General features: G+C 46.9%; 1 long non-coding RNA gene across 1 annotated transcript; it reads right to left on the reverse strand.

Annotated features, from left to right (window-relative positions):
• Positions 1 to 15829: 15829 nt before the first annotated feature.
• LOC144293086 (uncharacterized) lies at positions 15830 to 18919 on the reverse strand. The gene is made up of 3 exons (XR_013360588.1): positions 18350 to 18919; positions 17552 to 17639; positions 15830 to 16800 (listed from the first exon to the last, which is right to left on the reverse strand). It is a non-coding gene; the product is annotated as an uncharacterized LOC144293086 (long non-coding RNA).
• Positions 18920 to 19190: the final 271 nt, after the last annotated feature.

A 19190-nucleotide genomic window follows, 5' to 3' on the forward strand; every position in this document is an offset into this window, starting at 1 on the left:
AAGCCAGTGTATTATTGGCCCCCCTTGGAAGAGGGAGAACCTCTGCAAGCGCCCGGGTCCAGATTTTGGCTGCCTTGTGGGAAGCACATGGACTAGAGCCACCTCAGCAATGCAGATGACCCTCCCCCCAGGCTCACGGAGCCCTTGGTGCCTGGGGAGTGGGACCCTAGGCTTGCACCACCAGCGTCAGGCCGGCCCCCAAGGGTGGAGCCCGGATATCTGTGTCTCCGGCCTCTAACCCCCGCCCTGCACCTGGCTGTCCCATTGCCTGTTCCTGTTCAGACCTTCCAGCAACCCGTCTTCCTGGGCTGAGCCCGTCCTGTGTCCTGGGTGGCTCCCCACTCCCCTCACATCACAGCGCTGTTCCTGGAGGGAAGGAGGTCCCCTGTGCAGCGTGGCCTGCCATATACAATTGGGAAAGGCCGCATTGAGATTTCGCCCGATTCTCACCCCGTCACACACCAACCATGTCCTGGCCACACTTGAAACGCTGCTCTAGTGCATCCGGGGCAAATCCGCGGTGGGGAGCTGTGTGGCCCACCCCGTGCCCACCGCAGACATGAGTAGTCGCTCCCTGGGCTCCTCCCCACCCGCCAGGGAGGCCCCACAGTCATCACCACCAAGCCCAAGTGGCCACCATGATGCAGTCGGCTTGACAGGACACCACGCTGACCAGCACCCCTGGACTAGGGCCATTTGCCCTCAACCCCAAGAAAATATGGACATACCTCGGGGACATAATGGTTTTGGGTCCAGACCATTGCAATCAAGTGAATATTGCAACAAACCTAGTCAAACGAATATTTTGGCTTCCAGTGCATCTAAGACTTATGTTTAGACTGTGCTGTGATCGACTTAATGCACGACATCATTATGTCTAAACAATGTACGTCTTAGTGAATAAACACTTTATTGCTAAAAAATGCTAACGGTCCTCGGAGCTTCCTGTGAGCTGTAGTCCCTGATCGGGGTTCACCATAATAACCATAATAACCACGAGAAAGCTTCTTTATTGCGAGAATTACCAAAATGTGACGAAACAGAAAGTGAGCAGATGGTGTGGCAGAGAAATGCCGGGGCAGCCTTGCTCCACACAGGGTGAGGGTTGCCACAAAAATCTTACTTTATAATAAATACCGAATCGGTAAAAAAATTAAAAAAAAAAAAAATAAATAAATACCACGTCTGTAAGGCGCAACAAAGCAAACCGTGGTAAAACAGAGTACGCCTGCGCTGCTTTCCCCGTGATCTGAAATCAATTTGATTGCTTATTAGAAAATGCAGCTTTTAGGGGCACGTGGGTGGCTGGGTTGGTTAAGCATCTGACTCTTGATTTCAGCTCAGGTCATGATCCCAGGGTCCTGGGATCGAGCCCCGTGTTGGATTCCCTGCTCAGCATGAAGTCGGCTTGTCCGTCTTCTTCTGCCCCTCACCGCGCCCCCCTCCTCTCTCTCTAAAATAAATCTTAAAAAAAAAAAAAAAAAAGAAAATGCTGCTTTTGTACAATATATTCCTTTTTTTTTTTGTACAATATATTCCTAATGATGTCATCATCATATGACATAGGCAAGTGTCTGTCCCCCACGGAAGTTTGGGAAACTCTTTTGCTGTTAGCGACTCCCACTAGGAAATTAGTACATTTTAATTGACCAGATTAGCGAATTCATACCCTCAGTATAGAGACACAGGAAGCGGGTCAGGGCAATCCCTGGAAATGGCAAGCGGCCAGACCAGGAGGTGCAGACAGGCTACCGGAGGTCTGCCACCGTGGTCTTTAAGATTTAGAGCCCAGGACACAAGCAAGGGTTCCTCCTCCCTGGACCCCACCCTCCCCAGCCACCGGGCAGCCCAAACCCAGTGACTACTACTGTTTTCCTCTTTGGCTTCCACCTCTGCAATCCTAATTGTTTATATATTTTTTAAGATTTTATTTATTTGAGGGACAGAACGTGGGGGCGGGAGGAAGGGGCAGAGGCAGAGGGACGAGCGGGGAAGCCCACACCTGGCTCCATCCCAGGACCCCGAGATCATGACCTGAGGCCAAGTCAGACACTTAACCCGCTGAGCCCCCCACGTGCCCCGGAATCCCATTGTTTATAAATACAAAAGTTATACAAGCCCACTTGATGTGAATGAAATTGGACCACATGATTTTTAATCAAAAACATTTGATTTTTGTATTTGGAAGTGTTTTAAGCAAGAACATTCGGCTTATTTATTTGGATTTGTCTCTCATCCCTGAATCACAGTCCTGCTCCAATCCGGCTGTGGCTATCATCTTCATCTAACTGCTCTTCCTTTCTTTTTTTGCTTTCAATGTGGACATTTCTAAACAGATACCAAAATAGAGAGTATCATAAAGCGAACTCCCATGTCGGCGGCTCACAGCCAGCATGAACCTTCTCTCCCACTCATCCTCCACGCTCCGGATCGAACCCCAAATCCCCAACACCAGATCATTTCATCCGCACGTATTTTAGCGTGTCTAACAGATAAATTCTCCTTGAAAGAAAATAATCACAATCACTCCCCTGAAAATTAACACTGATTCTTTATGCCAGCCAGCCTGCATCCGGGCGGCATTCAAATGTCTCTGAATGTGTCTTCTGTTTCTCAGTTTCTTTTTTGAATCAGCTCCTAAAAATGTCAACACTTGCAATTGGTTGATACAGCTCCTAAAGATCTCTTTGTTTTTTCCCTTGACATGAATTCGTTGAAGGACCGGGGCCATCTCTCCGGTAGGGTTTCTGCGAGCCTGCATGTAGCTGACCGCACACATCCTATGGTGGTGTATGCAATGTGGCCCCTAATCGTGCATTTGCTGGGCCATCCTCTAATTCAGAGTTTTTGATAAAAACACACAGATGGTTTGTGTACTTCCCCCAAGTCTGACTGTCTCTCCTTATGTAAAGTTAATAACCATTAAAGATTAGGGCTCAGACCCATTCATTCTTTAGTAAGTAGAGCACAATTGCTTCTTAATCCTTAAATGTTAGAAACTAAAAAAATGTTTAAAATACTAAAAAAAAAAAACAAATGTATATGCATAATACTCTCCAAGTTCCAAAAAGATACCAGTGAAATAAAACATCAAGGTATTCCCAGGAGCTCCACCAGCCAGCTCGGGACGCTGGGATCACCATCTTATCCTTTTAAGCAAAAAGCAGTATCCGCCCAGATAACTATTTCTCGACCCTAACTAGTTATAGTCACTAACGTTTGCTCCAGGCACAAAGCATCTGTAGCTCTGACTGTGCTGGGGTCTAGGGAACAAGGGTCGAGGTGGAGGCAAGCATAGTGGCACACACCTGTGGGCAGGGGGCAGAGGACAAGCACAGTCAGCCCCTGGAGTGCAAGACCCCGAGGAAAAGAGGACGAGGCTGGAGCACTGAATCTCTGTGGACAGGCGGCCTGTGTGGGTGCGCAGAAGCTGGGGAAGTGCCCTGTGAGGTCACACGAAGGACGCTCTTCCTCCAGGAACCCTAGTGGGGATGTGTCTACTAAGGTATGTGCATAAGCCACACCTCCTGTGTTCCTCCCACAGTGGACCTACATTTCCAGGAGTCGGTGTGGGCGGCGGCGCTCCAGCTCACTCAGTGATAGTCTACAAGTAGGATGTGGATTTCCACAGCCACCCCCTGTTATTGGAGACTCTGTCTAACCAGTGGGTTGTCCTGGAATCGGCCAAGCACCTCTTTCCTATCACATTCCTACTTCCCATCCCAAATCCTACCCCTGCATAGTCAGAGTAGGCTACTGAAAGCTGACTGGGATGTAGAGTCTCCAAAGACCACATAAAGCATAGAATGCAAGACAAATGGATATGTATAAAGGGAAGCAACTTGAGATAAAAGACTATGGTATTGATGGCTTACACCTTTGAAAGACCGCGTGGAATGGTCTCTCTGCTTCTGCCTCCAACAAGTGGTAGTTAGATATGAAGAGGATAGCCTAATACCATCTCCCAATAGGGCTGTTCTATGGCCTAATACTAACTAGAAAAATGATGGTGGTGGTGCTGATGGAGTTGGCGATGATGAAGATGGTAGTGGTGATGATGGTGGTGATGATGATGGTAACGGTAGTGGTGATGTAGTGGTGATGATGGTGAGGGTGATGACGGCAGTGGTGATAATGATGAAAATGGTGATGATGGTGATGGTGCTGGTGGTGATGAGATCAACTGGACAATTACCATGTATCAGGCATGGTTTTAAGTGCTTTAAATGTTTAACTCACTTAACCTTCACAGTGACTCACTTTATGGCCTGATGAGTGTCCTAAGTACCCCCTGGGAGCTCATTAACAAGATCAGGATCCCGATCAGAATCAAAAGATGCAGAAATTGATAGGGATGTCAAAGCTGTCATTATTATTCAGGAAAGTGCTGTGAGTGGAAAGTGTCACAACCAATTACAACTAGTGTTACAACTAGTTAAACATGAATATGGTGGTTCTGAGTGAGGTTTCCCGTCGTATAATCACAATAAGCTACAGAGACATGAACTTTTCAAGGGCCTGATGGATATCCTCCATTTGATATCTTGCTTGTCCCAGCTGTGTAGTGGACAAGCAAGCAGGAACTTAGAAAGTCTCCAGCACCAATCTGATGACCAGAGCCTCATGGAAGGCCGTATGTATGGGTTAAGAAGAGTCTGCTCTGCTGGCAACTATAGTGTCCAGAAATTTCTCAGGAGAGTCTCCCTCCTGTGAGCATCTACACTAATGTGAACACATTTGTTCCCTCACTCATGCCAGGCTTTCTGAGTTCCTAGAGAGGAGAAAAGACCTGCCTAAGACATGGACACTCTCAACACCATTTTTATGTCATATCTTTTTTTTTATCTAATAAAACATGTTTCTTCTAAAAAAGCATACTAGAATAGCTGTTTATCATCATTTCAGATATCCATAGAGGTGAAAATACACCACACAGTTCAAAACGAAGACTCCATCACTCAGACCCTGAGCCTGGAAGAAACTTTATTGCCCCAACCCACCAACCCCAGCCCAACCCTTAGATAAGCATGACAGTGGTATTGAGATCATTCTAATGCCTCAGTGCCCCCCCGCACCCGGAGGGGTACCCATGTGTTGGGGATCTGTAGCCCATGCATGTAGAAGGCAGTAGTGACCAGGATGCACAAGGATGCAGTGACCAGGGTGTGCGGGGACACAATGGGTTGAACAATTGTGGCAGGTGCCTTCTTGTCATGGGGTCCATGAGAGAGGGAGAGCACAGGAGTGCTACCTGGGGGCTCTCCCAACCTCCTGCCCAACCTCATCCAGAATATAAATGTCACACATGGAGACTCATCCTCCCAACAGGGGGCCAGGAAAAGCCCACAGAGAAAACTCAGTATCAGATTTGGAGAGCCAGGTACATTTCCGGGGGATGGGCCCTGAGCAGATGCCCACCTGCTTGCTTATAGACCCCCTTGATCTCTTTCTTCCCAAAATCTCCTTCATGGATGCTGCTACAGCAGAGTATCCCTGGTGCCTGTTGCTTTGCTCAGCTACTAAGGGGTCTGAGCTAACATAGCCTTCTCTACCTCCTAGATCTCTTCCACCCTGGACACTGGCCACAAAGACTCCCGGATAATAGAGGTGTTCAGAGAGGAAACACAGTCTGCCAGATGCAGGTCTTGGAGGCCTGGGGGTGGGGGGCGGGGATCTTGCCTAGGGAGTGCAGGGGGAAGACAGGGCAGGCTTGTGTGCCCGGCCTTGTCCCCTTCCCCTGCCCACTCCCCTCATCCCCTTATGTCAGTCTCTCCCCCTCTCTTCTCCCTCCCCTGCCCACAACTCTTTGCAGGTCCCTTGGGACACCAGACAGTTGTAACAAGTGGCACGTGACTCCCATAAAAAAAAAAGAAACAGCTCCCCCTCGAAAGAAATTAAAATCAAGAAGGAGACATTAATCCACTGCAGCTCTCAAAGATGTGAAAGGAAAACAATCAGAAGGTATTTCACCAGCTGAAAAAAAGTTCCTCAACTGGCAGCAGCCAGCGCCGTGTAGGGTGTGGGGAAACAGGAGCCCTGGATCACCTAGAGGCTGGTCAGCGGCTTCCACCCTAGAGAGATCCATGGGCAGCAGCTTTTCAAGACTAAAAAAAATGTTTGTGATCCTTGACTGATACTCCCACCTAATAATATTTTACCTAGCTTTCTTTTTTTTAATTTTTATTTATTTATGATAGTCACACACACACAGAGAGAGAGAGAGAGAGAGAGAGAGGCAGAGACACAGGCAGAGGGAGAAGCAGGCTCCATGCACCGGGAGCCCGACGTGGGATTCGATCCCGGGTCTCCAGGATCACGCCCTGGGCCAAAGGCAGGCGCTAAACCGCTGCGCCACCCAGGGATCCCCCTAGTTTTCATTTCTCACTTTCTCTATTTTCTTTTTTTTACTTGTCTGTACTTTCCAAATCTTACACCGTAGTCAAATCCTACCTTTTTATTGAGGTGTCACTGGCATAGTGTTGTATTAGCTTCGGGCATGCAGCGTGATTCAGTCTCCGTGTATATTGGAAATTACCCACCATGGAGAGTCCGGCGAACGCCCTCACCACAGACAACTGCAAAGGCTTTTATCTTGTGATGAAGACTTCCAAGATCCACGCCTGTAGCTACGTTCACACACGTAGTACAGCATGATTAACTACGGTCGCCGTGCTGCTCGTGACATCTTCGTGGCTTGTTTCTGTTACAGCCCAGTCTCTGTACCTTTTGACCCCCTTCACCTGTTTTGGGCCCCCTCCACCTCATGCAACAACCAGCCTGTAATCTATGTCCCTGTGCTCATTTGGGAGAGTTTAACAGGTTTGGGGGAATTTGTTTGATTTTAGATTCTACGTACAAAGGGGGTCAAATAGTATTTGTCTCTGTCTGTCTCCGTTATTTCACTCAGCATAACACTCTCAAGGTCCATCCTCGTTGTTACAAATGGCCAGATTTTCTTCATTTTATGGTTGAGTAAGATTCCAGTGTGTGTGTGTGTGTGTGTGTGCGTGTATACACCGTATATATACACGTACATCATATATCACATCTCTATCCATTCATCCATCAGTGGACACTTAGCTGTTTCTATGTCTTGGCTGTCCTAAATAATGCTGCAGTAAAAATAGGGATGCAGATACCTTTTTGAGTGAGTGTTTTCATTTTTTTTTTTTTAGATTAATACCCAGAAGTGGAAATGCTGGATCATGTGGTACTTCTATTTTTACATTTTTGAGGACCTTCCATACTGTTTTCCACAGTGGCTGCACCAGTTTGCATTCCCAACGGTGCACAAGAGATCCTTTCTCTCCACATCCTGACCAACACTTGTTTCTTATCTTTTTTATTTTAGCCATGCTGACTGGCATGAGGTGATATCTCACTGTGGTTTTGTTTTGCATTTCCCTGATGATGAGTGATGCTGAGCAAATAGTATCTTTATTATCAAAGGGGGAAAAAAGCATTTTTTTTAATTAATTTCTTTTTTAATGGAGTTCAATTTGCCAACATATAGCATATCACCCAGTGCTCATCCCATCAAGTGCCCCCCTCAGTGCCCATCACCCAGTCACCCCAACCCCCTGCCCACCTCCCTTTAAAGCTTAATGGGTAGCTCACTCAGTTGAGCATCTGATTCTTGATTTTGGCTCAGGTCTTGATCCTATGGTTGTGGGATCCAGCCCTGAGTTGGTCTCCATGCTCAGTGAGGAAAAGCAGACCTTTCTCCTCCCCCCCACATGCACTTCTCTCTCTCTCTCTCTCAAATCAATAAATCTTTAAAAAAAATAAAAAAAAAGTTTAACCTCATTAGGATAAAATCTTTAACCCTATGATGTCAATATTTTCTGAGAAAATAATTAGAGATGCACAAGAGAGGGGTCATGCCTGTGTGGCTTTTTCCAGCTTCACATACATTACAAAAATTATGACTTATATGAGTTATGATAATAACATGAGAATTGATAATTATATATATAAGGTTAAAAGTATTTCTTATAATAGAGCAATTGACGGTTGGTGGGCTACAGGTGATTTTTAGTTTTTATACTATAGTTGAATCATTTATTCAGTGAATATTGATGGAGTCTTCCTTGCTATAGTAGGTTGTTCTAGGCATGAGGGATATAGAGCAGAACTAAACCAACTACATCTGGCCTCACAGAGCATCAGTTTCATGAGGGAGAGAAAATCAGTAGGTTCGTATGTGAGTTTGTTAGGGCCCCCATCACAAAGTACCACAGTCCGGGGGGTAGGGGTGGGTCTAAACCACAGAAATGTTTCATCTCACAGTTCTGGAAGTGAAAATTTCAAAAAACCAAGATGTTGCCAAGGTTGATTTCTTCTGAGGCCTCTCTCCTTCGCTTGTAGACGTCTCCCTGTTCCTTGTGTCCAAATTTTCCCTTCTTGGGAGGACACCCATCTATTGGATTAGCGCCCCACTCTTGTGACATTATTTTAACTTACTCACTTCTTTAAAGACCCTATACCAAATATGGTCACATCATGATCTCAAGATATAAATTTTGGGGGGAGAGGAAGGACACAATCAACCCAGAACAACAGGGGAATGGATTAAAAATATGTCAGATGGGGACACTTGGCTGGCTAAGTCAATGGAGCATATGACTTGATTTTAAGATCATGAGTTCAAGCCCCACACTGGGTGTAGAAATTATTTAAAAATAAAATCTTGAAAAACAAAATTAAAAAAAAAAAAAGAATATGTCATATGACAATGAATAATACCAAGCAAAAAGTAAGCAGGGGAAGAGAATTAGGAGGCGTAATTTTAATTATGCAAGCAAGAGAAGATCTCTCTGATTAAGGCAACTGGAAGAAAGAACAGGATTAAACCCCATCACTGTGAAAGGAAGAACATTCCAAGCAGAAAAACCAGCCAGGACAAAGGCAGGAGGGGAGAGCACACCAGTCGTGGTCAAGGATGAGCAAGGGGCCCATGTGGCCAAGCTGAGCCCCTGGAGTAGGTGTTAGCGATGCACTGAAGTTGCTGGTCCCGGCCAGCCAAGGCCCACCATTAAACATTTTAGAAATTTTGTGTGATGTTGACTTCACACTGGTAGCTTGAAATTGGCCCTAATGGGAGAGTTAACTCCATGGAAAATGACAAATGCTACAAATCAGGGCCTTTTCCCCTAGGAAGCCAGTTAAACATTTACCAGGGAGACAAGTAGAGATAAGATCAGAGAAATAGCCCGTGGTCAGACCCTGAGGTCTGACAAGCCATTGCAGGGACTTTGACTTTCGTTCTGAAAGAGATGAAGAGCCTTGGAAAGGCTTTGAGAGTAAAGAAGACACAAGGAGATTGTTCGGTTTTAAAAGGACAGCACTCGGCAGCCCTGTGGGAGACAGAATTTCAGTGGGCAAGACTGGAAGTGGGCCGACCAGCAAGAAGACTCTTTCTAAAACCCAGGGGAGAAATGACAGTGTCTTGGATCAGCAGTGTCGAAGTGGTGGTGTCAAGGACCGACCAGATCCCCGCACGCTTATTTTGGAAGTAGGGACGCCAGCACAGGATGAGGGATATGGGAGAAAGAGAGAGGTTGGGGAGGTCTTGAGGACTGTGGCTGCAGCTACTAGCAAGAGGAGGTGGGAGCACTGTGGCAAGAGCATTGGCTAACCACAAGTTTGAGCTGGTCATGGAGGTCCCCTCAGACCTGCCAAGTAGGCATTTGGACAAATACCCCTGAATTCCAGAAGACAGGTCCAGACATGCCGTATTTCTATCTTAAGTGTGTATTATCTTTATATGCAGAATGGAACGATGCGACTTTTAATACAACTTACTATTCGTAAATGCCTTGGAAGCTAAGTGTTTGCAACCATTCATCACTAGAGGGCAATAAAAATGACTATTGTCCTATTTAGCAAGCTGAAAAGAGAGGATTACAGCAAGCCTGATGAAATGATGGATATTCGGCTAGAGAGTTGGGGGTCTTAGGTCAGAATGGCTTCTCCGGTCAGAGAAGTGTGGGATGTTGTTGACCTGCTCCACTGTGGGATCATCTACGTCAGGCCAGCCAAGCAGGGAGATTTGCAAACCGACATATTCAAAATGAGTGCAAAGTCATTATTTACTTGCATTAGAGCCAGCACTTACTCACTATATTTGCCTAGATAGTAGGCAAAACGTCCCCTGTAGTTTCTTCATAGGTTAACATGCGTATCAGTAGATATTAAGGAGAATGTGGTCAAGCACACACCTTTCATCCTCAACAACAGACAGAGTGAGGTCATGGCATTCCTAAGGCCCTCACCTACTTGCCTTTGGCTCTGTATCTGCCTCCTTACAGTTTTCTAGAAGGACATGAGGAGCAGAGAAGGGATAACATGTTTCCCAAGAGTGCTATCAGCTCTGAGGCCACAATGAGGCAACGACTCACCAGGGTGGCACATTGAGGGAAGGTCAGACGTTAGTGAGGAAGCAAAGCCCTGGGGTGGCTCAGGGTGGGGTGACAGTATGGTCGCTTACACATGGGGGGAAAGAAAGGAGTGAGACTGGTCTGGGCAAGATCCAGGGCCAGGCTGCAGTTCCTGGGGGAGAGAATCCTCCAAGGGCGGGCTGCTCTGCGGCTGAGTCACTGCTCTCCAGTGGGTCCATTGTCATCAACACGCGCGTCACTAATGCTCAGAACCACCCCTGGGATGCAGGACGGGAGAGTCAGTCTCCCAGCCTTGTGATCCGGACACCAGCACGCTTCTCTGTGTAACCCGGGAGGAATGTTGTGTAACCTGGGAGGAATGTTATCTTCATGAGATGAAGGACACAGTGATTGACTCATTCTGTTCACTCCGTGGGCCTGCATACTCAGGACACAATGTTTGTACTTACCCAATAATAGTTATACTCCCCGTAAAAGATGCCAACATCAAAAGATCCATATAAAATACATGAAAACATGAACTATGTGAATATATATATATATATATATATATATATATATATATGTGATATATATCTTTATTTTTCTGAAATATCTGAAAGGTCCCAGAGATACCATTTTTGTTTGCTTTCTGCTGGAAGAATCAGAGGCAGACACTTCCTTTGCGCTCCAGGAGAAACCAAACTTTAGGCGGGTGCTTGAATCGTTCTCTTTCAGTGTAGAGAAAGGCAAGGTTGCTGCAAATAAAGTACCGTGAAAGCAGTGATGTGGTTTCTATGTTCAGGAACGTACAGAAGAACAAAATAAGCAGAAAAGCAGATTGGTCATTGTTCCACCATTTACAACGTAGACATGTAATCACAGACCAGTCCAATCTTTGGGGCAACTGGGGTGGCTCAGTCAGTTCAGCACCCAACTTTCAATTTTGGTTCAGGTCATCATCTCAGGGTTGTGAGATCGAGCCCCGAGCTGGGCTCCGCACTAGGTGTTGAGTCTGCTGGAGATTCTCTCTCTCTCTCTCTCTCTCTCTCTCTCTCTCTCCCTCTCTCCATCTGCTTCTCCACTCCCCACTCTCTCTTTAAAGAGAAAAAAATATATTTTTTAAAAACCTAACCTAATTGTTTAAAAGTGTTTTTCCAGTAGCAGAAAGTGAGCTTTCAAGTGAGATCTTGCCTGGAACCCCAGCGTATGAGTTCATAAAAGGTGGTCCTGCATGGACTGGGCTGGGGAGGAACCCCGAGCCCCTCAGGCTCAGAGTGACCACCCAGCGTCCCACACGGCTGTCGCTGAGGCTCCATCTTCAAACTTTATTCCCCTTAGACACAACGTGAATATTTTGGCTAAAAACCAAATTTGCTTAATGGTAAGGTAATTTTTTTAAATCAAGTTTAATCTTGAAAAGTACACATATATTAGAATCCAAACCATGAGGACCTGGAAGTAAGTGAGAAAATGTTTCTGTGTCGGTGATTAGATGGAAGCAATAAGGCTTCTACGTCATAGACATGACTCAGCCAACGTATTTACAGGTTAGCTCCTAAGGGCCAAGCTCAGGGTTCTGTGTAGATTCCTCATTTCTCTTCTATCTTCAGTCACTAAAGTTATAAATGGACAACTCATTCTTTTTTCCCAACATCTGACATCCATTCGCTTCCCACCAGCATCAAACCACAGTGTCATTCTGCAATCCCACCAGCGATGCTCAGCAGCCCCTCACTCTTATTATTCATTCTGTGCACTTTGGCCTCAGTGTTGGAACATGGCCCCTCTTGTGTCACTCCCTTCCTTCTGCCCTCCCCAGAATGAGGCACAAACTCAGGGATCCGAGGGCCTGCCTGTGGGTCACATTGCCCGGCCACTCCACCATCTCATTGAGTGCCCTCCTGTTTATCTCGCCACCAGCACTGGCGGGCAGTCAGAGATGGCACAGGCCAAGGCAAGGGCGTCTCAAAGTGAGGCTGAATGGGGATCCGGGTTACCTCAGTCATCCGAGGGCCCAGGAAGAGACATGGGTCTCTGAATCATTCCCAAGGGGCCAAAGTCACTGAAGGGAGAGAGAGCTCAAGGAGCCAACACCAAGGGGCAGGGATGGAAACAGGGGAAGGAACGAAGCCAGAGGCCAGGACCATCAGACAGCATGGGTCTCAGGAGGCTGAGGATCTGACTGAGTGGCCTCCGCCTCTTAGACAGTGTGCGAAGAAAAGAAATGAGGACCCTACATAGAATTCAGCCACTATGGGGGAGAGACAGGGTCCAGAAGGAAACATGACAGGAGAGCCAAGGGTGTCCACACATGGCAGTGAAGTGTTACAGGCTACACGGAGGGCTGTGCTCAAAGTGGTTGGACCCAGAGATGCCGTCTTCAGGCACACCTGATCATGCTCACCTCCTTGATTTTACTCACATGGCCTTTTGGTCTCAGACCTTCCTTCTTACCGGTTTCCCTAAGCTACCTCTATGTCGAGATCCAGTTAAAATCCTACAGCTTTGGGGCACCTGAGTGGCTCAGTCAGCTGAGCGTTCACCTTTGGCTCAGGTCATGGTCTCAGGGTCCTGGGATCAAGCCCCACATCGGGCCCTCTGCTCAGCAGGGAGTCTGCTTCTCCTCTTCCTCTGCCTCTGTGCTCTCCCTGTCAAATAAATAAGTAAAATCTAAAAAAAAAAAAAAAAAAAAAAAAAAAAAAAAAAAAAAGAGAGAGAGAAAAGAAAAGAAAAAAAAGAAAATCCTAGAGCTTTGACAAGACCACATTGGAAGCATCCCTTCTTCCAGGAAGAAACTTCTCCTGTGAAACACGAACCAGAGCTACACTATACGCACTGCATCGCATGACTGCCTTTGCAGAGAGGTTAAATGTTATACAATAGACGGGATGTTTCGGGACCATCCCTGGATCTAAGTTACAGTGTAGATTCACTGGTTGTCAGCCCGAACGTGAAACCCAGAGTCACAGGTGGGCTGTCCTGTGATTGGAGGTATATGGGGTGAAAAGGGCCAAAGACAGAAATCGGGGGCTCCCTGGTGAAAGAACGGGTAGTGAATCAAATGCTACCAAGGAAATGAGGGAAGGAGTGGTCAGAGGGTGAGGAGATCAGAAAACCTGGCTTCGTGGATAACTGAAGGGGGGGTGCATCATCAGTGTTCCACGATGAGTGAGGCTGAGAAATGGGAGCAAAAGGCGGCTGGGCCTCCCTGCATTCATTCTGTGTTCTGTATGTGAAATGTCAGTAGAGCAGAGGGGCCTCCGTGGGAAGGAGGCCTGGAGAAGGGAAGGCTGCACGGAGTCGGGATCCAGGGAGCACAAGCTAGAGAAGCTGGACGATACAAAGAAGGAGCTCAGAGGACAGACATTCAACCCACCGAGCATCGTTCCAGAAAATACAAAGAATCACGCCGCAACGGAGGTGCATGGCCATGTGCATGCTGCCTCTTGAGCTCACCTCGCCTCTGCAACCTTGTTCCCGTGCGGGTCTTAGCCTCAGCTTTTCAAGTAGAAACTCAACTTTTGCTGGGAGACCAGCACTGATTTGATCAAGTATGATGATTCACATTAACCAAATTCAAAGGGCCAGAGGTAGAGCCCAGAATATCCACTTATTCAATCGTGAGGAGCATGAGTCACCAGAGCAGTGCAATTAAAACTAGAGTGAGACTCCTCCATAAACATATCAGAATGGTTAAAATTTAAAAGAATAACAGGGCAGCCCCGGTGGCGCAGCGGTTTAGCGCCGCCTGCAGCCCAGGGCGTGATCCTGGAGACCCGGGATCGAGTCCCACATCAGGCTCTCTGTGTGGTGCCTGCTTCTCCCTCTGCCTGTGTCTCTGCCTCTCTCTCTCTCTCCGTCTCTATGAATAAATAAATAAAATCTTAAAAAAAAATATAACAATGCCACGTGCAGTGTGAGTGTGGATCACTTGGGTCTCTCCCACCCTGCTGGTGGGGACGTGAATCGGCACAGCCTTTTAGGAAAACTGTGGGCAGCTTCTGCAGGTGAACATATGCCAACTCCGTGGCCCAGGAAGTATATTCCTAGATGTGACACTAAGAAATGACTGCTCATGTCCACAAAAACACGTGTTAGAATGGGCCTAACAGCTTCACCCACAGCAGCCCAAACCTAAAATCCACCTAAATGTGAATCAAGCACAGATCAGATATTGGAGCAAGTCACTTAGGTATGCGACTCTCAATTTCAGCTCAGGTCATGAGATCAAGACCCAGGTTGGGCTCCACACTAAGAGCGGAGCCCGCTTGAGATTCTTTTTCTCCCTCCCTCATCCTCGCCGCCCCCCTCACCGCTCACATGTGCACGTGTCCTCCCTCTCAAAGCAAACAGAAAGAAAGTACAGACTATATTAGTACGTTATGATGTGATCACATAACAAACTACTGCAGAGCAACGCAAAGGACAAATGGCAACTACATGCAGCTCCACACATGACACATGTGTCCTCACAGATGAATCGCACAGTAGAGAAGCCACACACCGGGGCACCTGAGCGCCCCAGTCAGTTGGGCGTTGGACTCTTGGTTTCGGCTCAGGTCATAATTCCAGGGTTGTGGGAGCGAGACCCGCACCCCACTCTGCGCTCAGGGTGGAGTCTGCTTCTTCCTGTCTCTCTGGTCCTCCCCCTGCTCAGCCACTCCCTCCCTCTTTCTCTATCTGTAAAATAAATAAATAAAATCTAAGAAAAAAAAAATAAGCCACACAAAGATTACATAGGGTTTCCTCTGATGCTTTGATAGAGAATGTGTGGGAGCCTTCTAGAAGGCTGGATATGCGTCCATTTTCCATTTTGACCCAACGTATACACATTTATAAAAACTCATGACGAACTTGAAGAACTATGTACTTGACATCGTGTATGAGACATAACAAAATTTACATAAATAAGGAAAGAGCTTAATTAGGTGGTGAACAGAAGTTGTAGACTGAAACCAAGGTTTTGTTAGGTGAATGGGACCCTCTTTTATCTTTTTTTCTTTTTTTTAAACAGAATAACAGAATTCTAAAGAGATGAACTATGGAAAGTTCCCACTGGATCAGAAGGCCCTTTGCAGCAGAAACGATTTTTTTTAATAAATTTATTTTTTATTGGTGTTCAATTTGCCAACATATAGAATAATACCCAGTGCTCATCCCGTCAAGTGCCCACCTCAGTGCCCATCACCCAGTCACCCCACCCCCTGCCCCAGAAACGATTTCTGATCTAGCTCAGAGTTCCCAGTGCCTGGAAAAGATTCTAGAACATAGTAGGCACTCAATAAATACACTGGAAATGAATAAATGGTTAACAAACCAAAGCTGATCTCAAAGGATTAACTCAAAGAAGTAGCACCTTGAGATAAAAACATTAGTTTAAGCCAACAGTAGAAACAACAGCAAAATAGTATTCGAAATCTCACTCCGGCTCTCTCCTTCCCTCTAGATTTCTTTTTTTTTGGTGGGGGAGGGGTTTCTTTTCTTTTTTTTTTTTTTAATAGCTATATCCTTTGTGGTCAAATTGAGGCTCATATTTGTGACTCAAATACAATTTGTTTTAATTTTTATAAATGCGATACATTTGGGAAACCTCATAAACAGAGTTTTCATTCAATTAGGGAATCCTGGATTCTTGCCAAAGCGGTCATACCGAAATGAACAGTGGTTAAGTGGAACTGCTGTAGGTGACGGATGAAGGCTGTCTTTGTCAGACTCCCCCAGCCCAGGGAAACCTGTCTGGCAGGTCGAGTGCGGGAACTTGGACAGCAAAGCCTCCCGAGCTGCCAGTTTCAGGCTGGTGCAGAAAATGGTTACGGATCACGGTCCAAGCAGAACAAAATCCAAAGTAAATTTTCCCACATGCTGCTGTTTAGAGAAACGACATCCCATCCAATGACACAGCGTCACCCGATAGTCTGGGAAACGAACTGAACTACTACCTGTCACATACAGCAGCCCTTCTAAGGTTTGCCTGCACTTCTTACCCTCCCCGGGGGTTCAGCGTTCTGATTGTAGAGGCCCAGCAAGGACACCCGTATGGGGGTCGCGGGGTCTACAGGAGCGGTGGGGGCAGGGCGCCACCTCCATACTCCCGGTATCACAAGGAGGCCTAGCCGGGGCACAGGGGTAGGATCGGCAGGAAGGACGTGGATGGCCAGCTGTGCGGCCGGGTTCCTTGCCCGCTGTAGACTCCTCTTCATCTCAGTCTGGGGCCTTATCATCAACCCTCAAGTGGAAGTTTCTGCCTATATGTAAGCCCAACACTGATTGGTTTGGAGAAAATGATTCCCACCAGCCCAATCCACAGGGGGGCAAGGTAGAAACTGGATCTCCACTTCTTCGATGACGATGAGTTGTATGGATGCCCAGGAGACGTCACTCATCACCAACAGGGGTGTTTTCGCTCCTGCTGGAAAGCCTACATGGAAAACAAATTGTAACCAGAAAAAAATGGAATCAGAGGCTGTCGTCAGTCTGAAGGCAAAAGGCTAGAGAGCTGGCCTGGCCTGAGGCCACTGTTCTTCCTGGGGTCCTGGGCCTGCTGGTCAGGACGCTGCCTCCTCTCCACAACTGGGGAAATCTGGCCCAGTCTAACTGGGGCATCCTTCTTCCAAATTCTACAAAGTACATGACTGCTGCCTCTACTAACTCTTCTTGCACAGATGATAACAAGCCCCAGATTCTTACACACTCAGATGTGCCCATTCTTTAGGGCAATTTCTGTGGACACTTGGGCTAATCCATTATATGTTAATTTATTTTCTAAACTCCTGGGGTCTCACCTGAAGGCTCCCAGGAGTTCCTCATAGTGGCAGCAGCACCCTGGATACTGCTCAGGACTCTGGTTTAGCCTGATGCTAACTACCAGTGAGAACTTTGGCAAGTCAATTCCCCCTTTTTGGACCAAAGCTATTGAATCTCTAAAACTGAAGTGTGGGAGTGCCTGGGTGGCTCAGTCAGTTGGGTGGCCGACTCTTCGTTTCCGCTTAGGTCACGATCTTGGAGTCAAATCGAGCGCTGCATCAGGCTCCACACTGGGCGTGGAGTCAACTTGTTCCTCTCCCCACGCACCTTCACCTACCACCACCATCCCTATCCTTCTCCCCATTCTCTCCCTCTCAAATAAATAAATAAAATATTTTAATATATAAAAATAAAAAAATACATACAATTATGGTGACTGGCTCGATGTGTAGAGCATACAACTCTTGATGTTGGGAGTGTAAGTCTGAGCCCCTTGTTGGGTGTAGAGATTACCTAAAAATAAAAATAAAAAATCTTAAAAAAATAAAATTGCAGTATTATAGGGCAATATTTAGAGACCATGGCTTTTTGAGATCACTTCCAAACTGAGATCAAGGTTTTCAAGGAGCCTGAAATTCAAGCATCCATGCACAACAGAGCTAAGATTTGCAGAGACCACAGAGTCATGGCTGATGCCCTTCCTGGCACGATTCCCCGTGAGTTTTCTGCTCAGACTTCCCTCCACAGTCAGTTAAGCGGTACCTGAGGGTATACACCCCCTTGCCACATAGTTGCTGCTTAGATAAGTTCGGCGGTCTACATTCTACCAAATTTTGCTGCTTTGCAATAATTATACAACATTCATTATTCTTTGTCCCATCTTATAGACGGGGAAAAAGGAGCCTCAGAAGCCCTCAGTGATGTGCCCTAGTTTCTATCCCTGATAATTACGAGCTGCGTGTCTAACTCCAAATGCTGTGCTGTTGCCAGTAAACAGAGTGTCTGCCTTCCGGTTCTGTTCTCATTCTTACAGTTGACAGGGGATTGCAGAGCCATGCACTCATGTCACTATCTGCCTTAAATTGCTGCCACCGGTATGCACAGCAAGCAGATTTAAATCCAAGAAAATACAAAATACAACTTAGCGTACATTCCTGCACGTGTAAGTCGACGCGAGGCCACCCCACCCCGGAGAAAGATTTGCTCACTGAACAAGGAATTACCGCACAGGTCCCTGAGTGTCTGAAGTTTCCGGAAGGGAAGGGATGCCAAGGCAAACGTGACACCAGAGATCCCATACGTTCTTCCTCGTGGATTGAAACTCAACGCCTGCCTTCACAACGCGCACCCTGTATCGTCTTCCTTATTTGGAAGGTGCTATCGGAGCTCAGACCTGAAACGTGAACAGCCCTGCCACTGGACAGCCCGTATCGCGTGTCACGGGAACACCAGATCCAGAAAGGGACACTGGCAGTGCATATGCGCTTGCTGTTGTGCGCGGCTCGCACGAATCTCTGACGTGCAGGCGCTGGCCTGACGGTGTCGGTGGCCACACCTGTGACCGTGGGTGCACCGGAGAGGAAGCGTTGCCCGGCGGCTACCGCTAAACCAAGAGGCACGACAGGGGATGTTTCTCTCTTTTCCCCCTTCACAGCAGTATAAGCCCAGTGGTTAATGAGTAACCCCGTCCATCCAACCACATCCATTCCTCTTTTCTTTGGAAATGTGCCGAAATTGCACATGAGCCAGAGGAATGGAGTTTAATCACTACATCTTGGAGCAGGGAAGCCAGAGATCCTCTGTCCTGTTATCTTCTCCGATTCCTTTCCAGCAAAAAGGAGAGGGAGCGAAGTTTTAATATGTGTCACCCACCAGTGTACGTCTACAATAAAAACTGGTCTTAAAAATTCACAAAGGAGCCGCCTGGCCTGCTTAGTGGGTAGAGCATGTGACTCTTGATCTCAGGGTCATGAGATCGAGCCCCATGGTGGCCTAGAGCTTACGTTTTAAAAAGTCATAAAAATTTACAATGAGCAACACCCTTTTACAGTCGTATAACCACCA

The sequence above is a fragment of the Canis aureus genome, chromosome 21 (assembly GCF_053574225.1).
Source record: "Canis aureus isolate CA01 chromosome 21, VMU_Caureus_v.1.0, whole genome shotgun sequence".
NCBI lineage: Eukaryota > Metazoa > Chordata > Mammalia > Carnivora > Canidae > Canis > Canis aureus.